Source organism: Choloepus didactylus, chromosome 6 (genome assembly GCF_015220235.1).
Source record: "Choloepus didactylus isolate mChoDid1 chromosome 6, mChoDid1.pri, whole genome shotgun sequence".
Taxonomy (NCBI): domain Eukaryota; kingdom Metazoa; phylum Chordata; class Mammalia; order Pilosa; family Megalonychidae; genus Choloepus; species Choloepus didactylus.
In genome coordinates this window covers 8,481,832-8,494,565 of record NC_051312.1, presented here as the reverse complement: position 1 = coordinate 8,494,565, position 12,734 = coordinate 8,481,832, and the positions used below count along the sequence as shown (strand labels likewise).

General features: G+C 44.5%; 1 pseudogene; it reads right to left on the bottom strand.

Moving 5' to 3' along the window:
• Window positions 1-295: 295 nt before the first annotated feature.
• LOC119535719 lies at window positions 296-10,239 on the bottom strand (annotated as a pseudogene).
• Window positions 10,240-12,734: the final 2,495 nt, after the last annotated feature.

Genomic DNA, 12,734 nt, shown 5'->3' with positions numbered 1-12,734 from the left:
CCAGTTACTGTTAGTGTAAAAATGAAATTCCTTAACACAAAGCCTACAAAGCTTTCCATGAAATGTGCCCCCTTAACTCTTCAGATGCCTACTGCAGCCTCTCTCCTGCCAAAGAGCTCATTTCCTGGTTCCCAGTCAGGGGCCTTCTTGGCTGCTGCTTCCTCAGTTGCAGTAGCATCTCACTCACTTCACTAAATCCTGCCTTCTACATCTAAATTTCAGATATCCCTTCATTTGAATTTTGTATATGAACACAATGGTTGTGAATATCAGTAACACAAATGCAAAAAAAAGATGTGTTAGAAACGTTTATTTGTCAAAAAATAAAAAATAATATTTAAAAAAAAGTGGGAAGAGTGGCATCAAAACAAGGCTAAATTTCAGCTAATGCTGTACCACGATCACAGGTCAGACATAAAAAACAAAAACAAACAAAACAATAACAAAAACCCACCAAAAACCCCAATGGTCCTAGCAATTTTAGAAGATTGGCTTCAATGTTAAGGAGTCCAGAGCTAACAGAGAAGAGGAACAGATTGCTTGTCACTACACGGTCAGTTTAAAGGGAAAGGAGATGCTGCAGGGAGGCAGGGAGAAGGGTTCAACTCCGAAGGAAAGCAAGGGAAGAGGGCTCCACTGCACAGGAAAAAAGGGGATGCCCGCATAGTCCTTACCTAGGGCTGCTCAGAGGCTGAGAATGTAAGGAACAGAGTGAAAAGCTACAGAGACTAGTGTCAGGAGGAAAGAAAAGTCAACTTAGAAGAATTAAATTAAGAGAGAAAACATAGTTGGTCACAAATTCCTTTGTTTACTGAAACATGAAGCAATGGAAACATCCCGGCAAAGGGGACCGCGCGGAGCAAGTTCTCATATATGACCGCAGCCCGAGGGTTCAGTCCGCAATTATCCTACCTGAAAGAGAGCACAACACAAGAGGCTTACACAATGCCAGGAGAACTGCTTGGCTCCGAGTACAAGGGCCCTGGTCCCGTCCTGTATTCCAGGGGCAAAGAAAAACAAAAACAAAGAACAAAAGAAAGCCAAGTCAGTCTGGATCGAACTTATATCCAATGTAATCACCTAGGAATCTACAAATAGCAACATTTAGGACAAAATACAATCTATGTGGAAAACTCCTGTGTTGGTGATAAAGACATCTTTTTCATTTTCTTATCCACCTTTTAGGCAAGATAACCTCTTTGATAGAGGGCTACTGTTGCTGTGACAAAGGGCAAACACATTATCAAGAACTACAATTTAATTCTTGGGTCCAGAAAAAGCAGAAGATGCTGAGCTTCAAATACTGCCAATTGGACTATTCTAAATTTGTTTCATTTTAATCTTTCATAGAAAACACGGTTTCAGAAACGACAGTCACAAAGGGTAGGGTACCAAGGAGCGGCCGTTCACCCAACTCCAGCATCTCTCCAAGTCATACTGTCATGGATTTAGAGCCACAATTCCAGTAGTTTCCTTCCTTGACCAAATCTCCCTTTCCAAATCAAAGGAGAAATCACTCCTAAAATTCTCTAATTCTTCCACTGATGATGGGAACTCCAGACACCAATGGCTGGGGGAAAAAAAAAGTTAACTCACACCAGGTTCCTCTACTTATTACAGACAAAGGGCCAAATCTTGGTCTTGATCTGTGCCAATCGACTTCAAAAGCTGTGATGTTCTTGAATCAGTTCTGCTAGGGTGAGACCTGAATTTGGATCCCCAACAGTTCTGGAGTATTTCATCCTGGCAGCCTCATTAACATCAGGCTTCGGGGACTGCAACCAACTCAGGGTTATTCAGTCCATTTGAGGTTCACACCTGGAAGGTAAGTTTCTTTAAAAGTCATCACTAACAGAGGTCAGTTCAACCACCACTGCCCACAGACAACACTGACTTTAAAATACCCTAAACAATACTCTTTAAAAGACCATAATATACTAATTTAAGTTTGAAACATATACAAGAAATACAAGTTATCTGATAGATGATACCACCTTACTTCAGAGGCATATCCCACTTCATGATAGATTCACCTGCATTCAAAGTAAAAATTAATGGCAAGCTATCAAAGATGTAACATTATCCAATACACATACGTGGACACACACTGCTGCACAACAGGCTCAGGAGATTCCCAAGTCTTGTTGCTATGGTCAGATAGGCTATATTTGTATTCCTATGGTTTTGTTTTCTTCCATTCATATCCCAAAGGGGTAAGTTAGGAGTAACCCTGAAAATGCAGTGGTAGCTCAGCCTAACCCTGCTTACTGGGCCTCCAATTCAAGCACTGCTCAATTTCAAGGTACAAGGAAAACCGTGAAAATATAAACTTGTCATGATGCCATTTCCACTCAGATGAAGAAATTTATGACTTCTAGGTATTCCTAATCTTGCCATTCCAACACCTTTGGTATACATTTCCTGAAGTAGGAAATATTAAGTTTCCAGGGCCACCACCAATGGGATTTTACACTTATTAGAAAATTTACCAGTTAATCTAATTCCTTACATGCTCCTCCCTTAAACAAACAAGAAAAAAAACCTAAAAATTGTTGGAACAAATGGAAAGCCTCAGGCTCTAAATGATAGCACCACAGGCTACACAGAAAAGCACATGTAGAACAAGATGCCCTGGATTATTAATAAAGGACAGTGGCATGAAAACATTCAGCTTACCATCAAGCTCAGAACCAAACAGCCTAAAATTTGCAGGCTTGTAGATGTGTAACAGTTTGCTTTGGTAACGGCTAATGATCCAAGAAGCCATTTTATTAGAAATCTTGACGTGGCATTCATTACTAATTCTTCAGCTTAACACCACAGTGACTTTTGTAGTGGAGAGAGAATGGGTTTTGGAGTCAGCCAGAAATGAGGCTTAATCTTGGCTCTGCCTTTCAATTACCAAATTACTTGGGGCAAAATACTTAACCTCTCTGAGCCTTAGTTCCCTCACCTGTAAAAAAAAACAACATAAAATACCTTAAAGGTTTCTTATTTAGATTCAAAGATATAATGGACACAGAGGGGGGCACCCAGCAAATGTTAATTCTCTCAACTATTTTTCTGTAACCCAGATCCACTTATATGTGATTCAAGAACAGTAATCTCACTAACAACCTGAGTTCACTGTTCTCTCAATTTGGTTGGAGTCACACACACAAACAGCAACAGGCAAGTAAACCTCTGGCCTAAGCTAGAGAAATATTTAAGACTAAGATATAATTTGTACCTTTTGGATACTGTCCGACAGCAAACAGGTGGCTAGCCTCCTTTATGAAGCACAGGTTTCTTTCAAAGGAACTAAACGAAATCTCTTAACTACACCCACCCCACTCTCACCTCCAGTTTTTAAAAGGCTGAGTATCGAGCTCGGTCCACATACTGCTCCCGCTCATACCGAGCCATGTCATACAGAGAATTCCGGGCAGCTGCTGAAGCCTGAGACAGCTCACTCTCTGGCCCATAACCGTAGCCCTCTCCAACCGTGGGGAGCACAGCCGTGGCACGACGCAGGGGGCTCCTGTCCCTTCCATAATAGGAGGAACTGGTGGCAGCGGCAGCCGCCATAGCAACTGAGGTGGCAGCAGCACCCGAGTTCGGCAACAGGTGTCTGTCGTAGGGATCAACAGAAGTGGAGTTGAGGTGACTGGTCACGGCTGTGTTCTGGACTTGAGGCAGATGGGACATGGTCTGCTCTGCATAGTTGTACGCGGAAGCTGCCGCCGCGCCGCCACCACCCGGCCTCGTAAGAGCGGACCCGGTAGCGCCTTATAGTAGTCGAGTGCTCCGTATGCGTCATTGTAATACATGGATTCCCCGTAGCCATGGTAAGGTGGTGCGCACCGCTCCGTACTGTTCATTATACTGCTCAGTAAAAGTCTGCCAACGCACCCGTACGATCTACTGGGCACTCTTTTGACCAGTGCCCCTCTTTCCCACACCGATAGCAGCCACTCTGGTCCTCCATCCCAGGGGCAGTCCGAAGCCGGCTGGTGACAACTGCACATGCATTCGTTTCCTTAAGGAAATAGATGCAAGAAGATTTGTTAAAATTCATTAACATCCTCCATCTTTTCCAAAATGAAAGGTGAACTAGTATGCATAAGAAAACACATACATACACCCACTCTTGTTACCCTACTTCAGCAAACCCCTTGGAAGGAAGTGAGGCGAAGTTTAATATCAATGAAAGCTAGAAAATTTGAGTCCTCAGATACCAGTCAACACTTCCTACTTACTCCAGTAGCAGTAGCACTAGACTCCCTCCTACTTGTCTCCATAACTTTCCTTTTCGTCCCCAAATACAGAAATTGAAAAATTTTCCACTTCTTACTGCCTAAGACTACTATTTAATAATGGTTCAAAACAAGCCAAATATTACCAAATCAAATATCCAACAATCCTCATGCCTGCTTTGGAAACCATCTAGATTACCAACCTCTTGCTGATGGATATTCACAACCCACTTAAGGCCTGAGCATACAACGGTAGCTTAAAAATCACAGCAATCTTCTCTCCATCCTGTGTCCTCCAACCATTTTGGCAGGTGTCCCCAGGGGGCTCTCTAGGGAACATCTTCTGCTTCACTCTCCAGTACCTCTGGGAGTTTTAAGACCCTCCAGATTTCAATCCCACTCCCCAACCCAACCCCACCCTTTTTTTCAGCAAGAGTAAATCCATGCCTACTACTGTTGAAAAGAAAACTACTTGACCAAAGTCTCTCAACAAGAATCAGAAAGATCTTGAAACATACGGATTTCTTAGGAACGTTGTATTTGTCCCCTCTGTTCCTATGTCACAGAATTACCAGCATTTCATCCTGCCACTTGAGCCTAAAATTCTTTATAGGGCATTATGTACTTGTCAGAAAAAAGGCAGCATTTGCCAAAAATCTCTGGGCACCCACAGGCAAGCCACATCCATACTTCCAGGAAATGACCAGCACTGTGAAGAAGAGAAAACAATCTTTACTCAGGGCTTGTGCATCACCAGACCCAGGGATCACACTGATGAAAGCATTCAAGGTTCTTTCAAAAGTAGTTTGGGACAAGGGATATTCTTGGCAGTAACTTAATCCTAAACTGCATCAAGACTGTGGAGTGCTTTGCAAATTACAGCCGAAAGGCAGCCAGTACAGCATGTAGAGAAAGGGGACTGAATTTCACTCTCTCAAGGGCTGCTCAGAACAAATCCCCCCTCCACGGTCAGCACCAGTTGCTCTCTCTTTAACAGACCTTGTTCTGGATGCAGCTTTGCGACAGGAGGCCTCGTGTTCCACCATCCCGCTGGAAACAGCCCGACTCAGGCCGCAGCCAGAACAGCGCCTTGCACTGACCCTGAGAGGGGAGTGGGTTAGGGCAGTGACAGCACTTTAGTCAAACTCATTTCTGCCAACACGTCTATGATTTCTACCACCCAAAACAGTTTCTAGTACTCACTGCCTCCAACTTAAAACCCATTCTTTTGCAGAGACAAAGGTACTCAAGCTTTCCCCTCCTCCTGCCATTATAGATGCAGCATCCACTATCACCACTATAGTCAGCAGACACCACATGGCACTAATTCTCTGAAAGCAGTATTTCGCCATCCCATTGTTTTCAGAGATTGAAACACTCATTCTAATTCTTAGAAGTTATTAAGATATGCAACTCTACTTAAAACAGAGACACAGATTTTTGTCCCAATTTATATATCAAATGTAGAGTTCCTTGTAATCTAGACTAAAGGATTACAAGTTACTTTGCTTTCAAATATGCATGGTGACAGTAAGTGGCACGACAGACACAACACAAACTGTGCTCCAATTCTGAAGTCAGAGTAATCATGCCAATCTAAAAAGTAGCCAATCCAGAGACATTTATAAGGGAAAAATAATCCAATTAAACTTGCACTTGTTTACTTTCATATTTTACAGATTCTGGGTCTGCTTTGGGGGAACAAAACCCAGTGATTCTCCTTGGGTTTCTGTTACTAAATTCAATCTTCAGTCCTGCTTTTTTTTAAAATTTAGATTGGGAACTCATAAGTTTATGAGCACCTGAGGCAATATCTACCTCTGTAACAGTTGTGTAAAAGTTGCAGGTAAACTTTTAACCTGGAACTAAAAGACCTGTAATAGAAGTGATAGGTTTTTCCCCTCATATAATCTTTCCAAAGGTTGTAACTGGGCTCTTTAATTTAAATCCCCTAAAGTTTTCATGACAATTGAAAACCACTGTGCCTCTCTACCACTCTAAGGAACTCAGGAACAGAAAACTGAAAGAAGATAAAATTCCACCATGCTGCAACACTTGGAGAGACTAAAAGCTTAAGGATTTTCTAAGACTGCCTAAAGTCACTAAAATTCGCAGCCAAACTTTTCAGAAAACCAGACCAATAAAAGTGTTTTCTTTTGAAAAGTGGAACAGGAAAGAGTATTAAAATGCTGTGAGAGGTAAGAGACTTTGGGTTCCAATTTCTGAGCCCATGTGCCCATTTCCAGAGAAGGCTGGGGATGCAGCTGATACACAATAGTTCTGATATAATGCTTGTTTACATATAGAGAAAAAAAGAGACACTTGAACTCTTACATATCATTCCCAATTCAGCTGCCTGAATCGTTACTTGGGACCAGCTTCTTTGAGGTCTTCCAAGGCAAATCATTTGCTAACTAACTCAATGAGCAGTTCAGCTCACTGCTGCTTGTGGGGAGGAAACAGATCTTGAAAGACCCAGGTAAACTCAGATTCTGCTGCTCCCCTTTGGAAGTCAGAAGCTTAAATCACAACTGTAATCTATGAAATAAAGATTCAAATGCTGGCCAAAGTGGCACTCTCAAGAGGTCACCTTCATTAAAGAGAGATGACTGAAAAGGCGTTAAATTGAAAAACATGACAAACTGGTATCTAGATTGTATTTTCTGTAAAACTGCAACTTATTATGCAATGTTAAACTTTCTCTTGTTATCTGAAAAAAGAAAACAGAGCTGGTTATAAAAATGCCTATACGCATAATCCAGGGTAGGGTGTTCTCTTCAGAGGGATGGGGTGAAGAACATGAAAACCAAATAAAGGATTTTTTTTTTCCAATTCAGTTTACTTTCTATACTTTCTAAGAAAGTGATGAATTTTGTTTACAAACCTGGATCAGTTACTCATACCCACTTCCTGAAGTAATTAAACCTAACCACACATTCTTCCCAGGCCAACTCCCCCCAATTAGCTTATCTGATTTCCCTTATAAATATTTTTGCTCCTTTTATTCAATTGTACATTAAAAAGGTAAGGACATGATACTACAAGACTACCTCTGAAGACTTTGTACCTGACTTTAACTGCATTCTCTTTACATTCTGCTTGTTACCTCCCAAGAGAGAACCTCTCTTCCCCCTTTCCGCTGTCCAGTCATGAGCCCCTCCTCCACCAAATGAAAATAACCAGGATTCATTATTATAACTATCTGGAATGCAAGAGCATTCCAAAATAATAACAGTAATAAAAATAAACACAACAAAAAAGAAAAGTAAATAAGGAGCACTTAACTTTCACATTTTAAAGAACTTTCAATCATGATAAACACTCACTGTGGCAAACGCCACTCACCTTTCATCATTTTCACATCTATTACCTCATTCTAGCCTCACTACCATCCTGCGAGGGAGGTACTGCAGGGCGCAGTGACTCTACTTTATAAATGGGGAAAATGAAGCACGGGGAGGTTAAATCACTTGTCCAAGGTCAGACGACTAGTTAATGCCAGCTGTAGCTACAAGTTTTGCCCTATTCCAGGGCGCCACTGGTTGAAGCCTGAGTACTCGATGGTATACCTCCACCAGTCTCTAATAGCTACAAGATTTCTTACCCTTTTCTGGTCGTTTCCTCTTCTCCTGGTATTTCTTCTCTCATTCTGTTTTCTCGGTTTAGCAGAGGACCCTTTAATACCTCTTAACCACCCTTTCAGGGATACTCAAGGCAAAAAGGATGTTGACTTACAAACCAGAAAAGCAGCTGTGAATGTGTGCTCCAAAATAATACCGTCAACAAAAAACCTGTAGAGCAGTGCTGTACAGCTGAACCTTCTATGATGATGGACCTGTTCTGTGTCTGCAGTAACACGCTAGCCACTAACCTCATGTGGCTACCGAGTGCTCTGAAATGTGGCCAGTATAACTGAGCAGCAGAATTTTAAATGTTATTTAATTTCAATTAATTTAAAGTTAATAGCGACATGTGGCTAGTAGCAGTTTCAGATCTTTAGACAATCTCTTGTGTATTAACAACAACATATGTAAATTTATCATTGGTATAAATTATATGATATACTCTGACACCCTTACTAGAATCTATTTGAGAAGCAGGAACTAATTTCCATTCAATCTAATTATTTTTTAGAAATTTCCTTTTTTTTCCTTAGAGTTAAATAATACTACATGGAGCAAAACAGTCCATGGCGTTTTCTTTGCTGTTTGTAGAGTCCACAGGCTGAACAAATCTCAGCACCCATAAGATACTCCCCAAATTCAGAATCACCAAATTTACAATATAGGGCTTCTTCTAGATATCTTTTTCTCTTTCCCACCAGTACCTATCTCACCCAAGGCTGTAAAGAGTGTAAATCGCAAGCATTTAAACCCTCAAATATAAAGCTTCCGATCATAACAAAAGCAGCAGGAAAGCCACAGACTTCTCTCCTCCCTTTTCCCATGAAGTACTCATTTGCTTAGGCAGATTAAACCTCTAACAGCACTCAAACCAACATAACCTGCTAGATAAAGTAACCCACGGTTTGTGATCATAAACAGTTGCTGAGGAATGTCTTGGCAAACCCGAAAAGAGAAGTGTTCCTTCCCCAAGAGTAAGTCGTGCATGTGAGCAGTAAATATAACCTATTATATCCAGCTAAAATAGGACGGAAGCGACCACCCCGCCACCCCTATGGTCTCGTGTTCCTTCCGTCTTGAGCTAGGCCCACTCAGCTCTGCCACCCAGGCCCCAGAGCAGTTCACCTTGAAACTCTGTGTTGTCGAGGCCCCTGATGGCCTCCACTGCATCCTCTGCCCGCTCCATGTGTACAAAGGCATAATCTTTCACGATGTCACATTCGATGACTGGACCATACTCCTCAAACTTGGCCCGGAGCTCTTGGTTGGTACAAGTGGGACTGATGTTGCCCACATGTAACTTGGTCGAAGCTTTGCTCTTATTCTTGCTGGCTTCCACGTTGATGTTCACCCCGTGCAGCTTGTAGTGGTGCAGGTTGCGTATGGCATCTTCGGCCGCCGTCTTGTCCTCGATGTGCACAAAACCGTAGTTCTTAATGATGTCACATTCCAGCACCTTCCCATACTGCTCAAAGAGTGAGCGGATCTCCTGCTCTGTGGCCTCCCGGGGCAGGTTTCCGATGAACAGCTTCACCATCCTGACAACAGCCTGGAAGAGAAGAAACGAGGTATCAAAAGTCGGGGGTGGGGTGGGAAATTGCAGTGCACTTCATTTTAGTTTAATCTTCCCGAAAAGTTCTTGGCACTTTCGAGACCCTCGCAGAGACGTTCAGTGTTCTTTCTCAACAGAGGGGGCAAGGTTTTTTAAGAGCACTGTGAGCTGTGTGTGACGGAGGCAGACAAGAGGTCGGGGGTCAGCAGGCATAGCAGAATCCATGAGCTCCGTGAAAAGAGGCGCACTCAAGTAACGGGGTTCGCTGCCTCACGTCTGAAAATGCTCTTTTTGTGGGGAGAGAAGAGCCCGAGGGGAAGGCAAGAGACACATATCTGACTGTCCCCTAGTAACAAGGTTTTGGAGGGAAATCTAGGTACCTCTCCCGTGAGGCATCACCTTTCGGATACTCGACGAATAAAAAGCCTTCCTTTATCGCAAACCCGGACCCTCCGAAGCGGCCCAACCTCCAGCTCCTTCGCCCCAACAAAGGCTCGACCGGACCCCTGCCCCGCCCCCTCCGGAGACCCGGCCCCAGCTCCTCGGTCTTCCCCGGACCCCCGGCAGCAATGTGAGAAACCCAAACCCCGGGCCATCGCGGGCCGCCACAGACGCGGCCCGGCCCGGCCCGCCCCCGGGCTCCCCACACACCCGCAAGACCACCCCGTACCTCCGGGTGGCGGCGGCGGTGGCGGCGGATCCCGCGTCAGAGAGAACCCTACAAAATGGCGACGGCCGCTCGAGCCTCGGCGCGACCGGGCCCTTACTCGCGCGCCGGCTCACGCACGCGCGAGTGCGCGCGGCCGCCCTCCCCTCCCCTTAGCGGGAGCCGGGCGACCAATCCCGTTGCCGTATACAAACGGTTGCCCGAGGCTCGGCTCCCAGCAGCCCCAGCGCGGGGCGGGCCAGCTGTTGAGGGTGCTGCGGTGAGGACGCCAGCCCGCCCCCAGAGCCCGGCTGGCCAATCAGCGCCCCGGAAGCGGGGTGGTGGGGAGGGATCGACTCCTGTGCGTCAGAAGGGCTCGGGACGCAACCACTGACTTGGTGAAGTCAGAAGCCCGGGGGAGTCCCCAGTCGTCATAATGGGTTGTGCTACTGTGCCAGCCCTGCAGAGGGGAGGGCGGCGGGCCGTGGTGACAAAGGCTCACCTCAGTGGGTCCCCTAAAAGGAGACCTTCTTAGGGGGCCGGCCAAGCCTCTAAGGAAGCTTGGGGCCACATTTCAGAAATACAGACGTGCCACATTTTAAGCAAACTTATTCTTTTAGAGCTCTATAAATAATTTTAGACATTTTCTGTTCAAATCTTTTACTTATTGGTGACAAAACTGAGAACTAAGAAACAGAGAGCTGCTCTGTGGCCGAGCTGGGACGGCTCTTAGAGGCTTTTCTATGCAGGCTACACTTGAAGTCCTGGGTTTGCTCCTGTGTATGTATATTGGGGTGGTTTTCTCTCTCTGGATCGAGTATAAAGTCTAACTGGGTGTCCCTCACGGGTCCTGGTCCTTGGTGCAGAGGCTCCTTGTTTGGAGGTGGGACAGGGTCTCCACGTCCCCACCAAACTGCTGGAGGTCTAGGCAACTCGTGAGTCCTCCGGCGCTTTCCAGCGTTCAAAATTCAGCTGTGGTCCTAGGGCGCCTCCTCGTGGCAAAAGGGACGTTCTTGGCTGGATTACGCACCGTCGCCCTCCATCCAACAAGGCATAGATGTCTGTAGACACTGATGGATTGAGTTCGCCTGAGTAGAGCATGTCGGGGTGGTTGTCAATTGGGCACTGTCAGTTGGGTCACCACTCCTCACTGTGGTAGCTCCATAAACAGCAGCATCGGCTGCAAACCCCCACAGGCTTCCGCCGTTCTTCCCCAGCCTCTTCGGTTATGTTTCTTTCACTGAGTTCCGTTTCCCAGACTTTTCCGGAGAGGCACAGACCTTCAGTTGGAATAACCAGCACTCAGGCTCATCTCTTCCAAGACAGGGTCCTTGAGAGTCTGAATCTGCCGTTGCCTGTCTCCTACACTGTGTTTGGGGTTGTGTCCTCGCCAACTCCTTGAAAACGTCTGAGGTCACCCAAACTAATGGCCTTTTAACAGTTTTCCTTCTTCTGGATCTTTTATTTTGTTCCTCATCCTTTCCTTTTCTGTGTTTTTATGTTTCTTCTCGAAGCTCGGACTAGCATCCCATCTCTTGCTCCCCCATCTTATTCCCTACTCTTTTAACTATCCCCTTTTATCTCCATTCCCCTTCTGCCATAGGCAACCATCCCAGTGAGTTTGTGCATTATTTTGTTTGTGTGTTCTTGCAAAACATGTCTTTTTGATACACATTTTTTTCATTTTTAAAAGTTTTATTGAAAATTTCAAAAGGGCACAAATATATATACAGTATTACGATATATTCTCCTATGAACCCTTTACCCAGCTTCAACAATTATCAACATTTTGCAAATTTGTTTCAGCTAGCTCCTCTACTTTTTTTTTGGAGGGGAGACAGGAGTATTTTAAAGCAAATCCCAGGCAATGTCATTTTGCTTGTATTTCACTATTTGCCTCTAATTAAATTGTCAGCACTATGCCATTATAAAAGCTAAATAAGTAATTAATATCACCTAATGTTCATATTCAAATTTCCCCTAGATTGCCTCAAATATGTCTTTTTCCAGTTGGTTTGTTCTTATCCCAATCTAAACAAGGTCCATTCATTGTGCATTTGTGTAAATCTATTTATGTCAGTGGTATTGTTATGTAGCTCATTGTTATGCTTTTTTTCACCAAGTAAAAAAGCTTTAGTTGGGTTTTAGTTTCCTAGGCTGCTGAAGCAAATACCACATGATGGGTTGGCTTAAACACTGGGAATTTATGAGCTTACATCTTTGAGGCTAAAAGGAAGTCCAAATCAAGGCATCATCAAAGGGATGCCTTTTCCCTGAAGACTGCGGCATTCTGGGTTTGGCTGCTGGTGATCACTTGGTTCCCCTGTCACATGGCAAGGCACATGGTGGTTCCATTTCAGCTTCTTGCTTCCTGTGGTTCTCTGTCTGAATTTCATTCTTTTATGAAGGGCTCCAATAATAGAATTAAGACCCGTCTTGATTGAGGTGGGACATGTGCCACACCTTAACTGAAGACGCTTCATCAAAAGGTCCTGCTTACAATGGGTTCACACCCACAGGAATGGGTTAAAGTTAAGAACATGTTTTGCTGGGGTACGTACAACCTCAAACCATCACGGTGTGCCACCACCATCTCGGGGTATAGGATGCTCAGGTGGCCCCCGACTCCCCACTGCTGTAAACAAGGCTGCAATGACCATCCCTGTGCATGTGCCCTA